The sequence below is a fragment of the Chiloscyllium punctatum genome, chromosome 26 (assembly GCF_047496795.1).
Source record: "Chiloscyllium punctatum isolate Juve2018m chromosome 26, sChiPun1.3, whole genome shotgun sequence".
In the NCBI taxonomy this organism is placed as follows: Eukaryota; Metazoa; Chordata; class Chondrichthyes; order Orectolobiformes; family Hemiscylliidae; genus Chiloscyllium; species Chiloscyllium punctatum.
The window spans coordinates 4,532,634-4,535,449 of record NC_092764.1 but is presented as its reverse complement, the minus strand read 5'-3'; the positions used below and the strand labels follow the sequence as shown (position 1 = coordinate 4,535,449).

The window sequence follows — 2,816 nt, the reverse complement described above, 5'->3', positions numbered from 1 at the left end:
GGGGGGGGATGGGTGGGAGGGGGGTGGCGGGGGAAGGGGGGGATGGGTGGGAGGTGGTGGCGGGGGAGGGGTGGGAGGGGGTGGCGGAGGAGGGGGGGGGTGGTGGGAGGGGGTGGCGGGGGATGGGTGGGAGGGGGGTGGCGGGGGAGGGGGGGTGGCGGGGGAGGGGGGGATGGGTGGGAGGGGTGTGGCGGGGGATAGGGGGATGGGTGGGAGGGGGGTGGCGGAGGAGGGGGGGGATGGGTGGGAGGGGGGTGGCGGTGGAGGGGGGAATGGGTGGGAGGGGTGTGGCGGGGGATAGGGGATGGGTGGGAGGGGGGGTGGCGGAGGAGGGGGGATGGGTGGGAGGGGGGGTGGCGGGGGAGGGGGGGGATGGGTGGGAGGGGGGTGGCGGGGAGGGGGGGGATGGGTGGGAGGGGGGTGGCGGGGGGGGATGGGTGGGCGGGGGGTGGCCGGGGGGGAAGGGTGGGAGGGGGGTGGCCGGGGGGGAAGGGTGGGAGGGGGGTGGCGGAGGAGGGGGGGGGGATGGGTGGGAGGGGGGTGGCGGAGGAGGGGGGGGATGGGTGGGGGGGGGTGGCGGAGGAGGGGGGATGGGTGGGAGGGGGGTGGCGGAGGAGGGGGGGATGGGTGGGAGGGGGGGTGGCGGGGGAGGGGGGGGTGGCGGGGGAGGGGGGGGTGGCGGGAGAGGGGGGGGTGGGTGGGAGGGGGTTGGCGGGGGAGGGGGGTATGGGTGGGAGGGTGTGGCGGGGGGGGGAAGGGTTAGAGGGGTGTGGGGGTGGAAGGCTGTGGCGGGGGGAAGGGTGGGGGGGGGCGGAGGGGGGCGAAGTGTGGGGGGGTGGCGGACAGAGGGGGGGGGGGAAGGGTGGGAGGGGTGTTGGCGGAGGAGGGGGGGGATGGGTGGGAGGGTGGTGGCGGAGGAGGGGGGGGATGGGTGGGAGGGGGGGTGGTGGAGGAGGGGGGGGATGGGTGGGAGGGGGGTGGCGGAGGAGGGGGGGATGGGTGGGAGGGGGGTGGCGGCGGAGGGGGGGTGGCGGGGGAGGGGGGGGTGGCGGGGGAGGGGGGGATGGGTGGGAGGGGGTTGGCGGGGGGGATGGGTGGGAGGCGGGTGGCGGGGGGGATGGGTGGGAGGGGGGGGTGGCGGGGGGGGGGGGGATGGGTGGGAGGGGGGTGGCGGGGGAGGGGGGGGATGGGTGGGAGGGGGGGTGGCGGGGGAGGGGGGGGGATGGGTGGGAGGGGGGGTGGCGGGGGAGGGGGGATGGGTGGGAGGGGGGGTGGCGGGGGAGGGGGTGGCCGGGGGGGGATGGGTGGGCGGGGGGTGGGGGGGAAGGGGGTGGCGGGGGGAAGGGATTGGCGGGTGGATGGGTGGGAGGGGGGGTTGCGGGGGGGGATGGGTTGGAGGGGGGTTGCAGTGGGGGGATGGGTGGGAGGGTGGTGTCGGGGAGGGGGAAGTGTGGGAGTGGGGAAGGATGGGAGGGAAGGGAGAAAGCTTGTTGGGGGAAAGGGTGAGAGGGGGAGAGGAAGAGTAGGGGGAAGAGTGAGGGGAAGAGTAGGGGGAACAGTAGGGGGGGGAGTGGGGGGAGAGTGGGGGGCGGGGAGAGTGGAAGGGGGAGAGTGGAGGGGAGAAGAGCGGGAGGGGGGAGAGATGAGTCGGGGGAGAGAAAAGAGTGGGGGGGGGAAGAGAAGAGTGGGGGGAAGAGAAGAGTGGGGGGGAGAGAAGAGTGGGGGGGAGAGAAGAGTGGGGGGAAGAAGGGGGAGAAGGGGGGGAAGAAGGGGGGGCAGAAGGGGGAGAAGGGGGGGCGAAGAGACTGGGATGGGGGCAAAGAGTGGGGGGGAGAAGAGTAGGGGTGGAGAAGAGTGGGGGGGATAAGAGTGTGCAGGGGAGAAGAGTGGGGGTAAAGAGTGGGGGTAAAGGGTGGGGGGTAAAGGGTGGGGGGCAAAGGGTGGGGGGTAAAGAGTGGGGGGCAAAGAGTGGGGGGCAAAGAGTGGGGGGCAAAGGGTGGGGGAAAGGGGGAAGAGTGAGGTGGGAGAAGGGTGAGGGGGAGAAGAGTGGGGGGGGGAGATGGGAGGGGGAGAAGAGTGGGTAGAGGAGAGAGGAAGAGTGGGTGGAGAAAAGTGGGGCGGGGGGAGGAAGAGTGGGGCGGGGGAGAGAATGCGATGGTGGGGGGTGTGGAAGAAATTGGTCTGGGCTGGGAATGGAGGGGAAAGGCTGCAGGGGAGGGGCCGATTAGCCGCTGGGAGCCGCGGAGCCGGGTCTCGAACAGTGACCGAGCGGGAACCAGGAGCCGGGGGCCAGTAGCGCGGGAGCGGGGCGAGCGGCTGATCTTACCGGGAACATACACACGGCTCTTCCTCAGCTCCTTCTCGGGCACCAGGCGATAGAATTCCGGGAGAAATTCCTCTATCAGGCTCTGTTTTTGTTTTAAAAAGCAGATTGTTGCAGAAGAAGAAAGAGAGAGAGAGAGACAGGGAGAGGAGAGGATAGCCCAATAATCAGTCTCTAAATAACACACAGAGCAAAAAAAAATCGGAATTTGCCTCGGGCTGTTGCAGGAGCCGCCGGCAAGGGGACTGGGCTCCGATTAAATTGCTCCCTGGCTCATATTGAGATGAAAATCCTGGCGATATTATTCACTCCTCCCGCAATGATGGGGAACAGACTGCAGCCAAAGCCCTCGGAGATGGAATTCTTATTTTTGCCCTTTTCTGTTGCTAACGGTTTAATTTCTCTGCTGCCCCCTCCTCCAGCCCGGGATAACGGTTTGAATCAGATTCTCTGTCACGTCTCTTCACCCAGTTTATAACCCCCCCCCCCTTCA

The 2,816-nt window shown here is 69.6% G+C and overlaps 1 protein-coding gene across 1 annotated transcript in view; it reads right to left on the bottom strand.

Moving 5' to 3' along the window:
- The window catches only part of LOC140496257 (BTB/POZ domain-containing protein kctd15-like), a 59,820-nt gene extending 57,442 nt beyond the window's left edge, over window positions 1-2,378 (bottom strand). Inside the window, 1 exon segment of the mRNA XM_072595789.1 lies at window positions 2,327-2,378. The gene's annotated coding sequence lies outside the window, so the exon portion shown is untranslated.
- Between the last annotated feature and the right edge of the window lie 438 nt (window positions 2,379-2,816).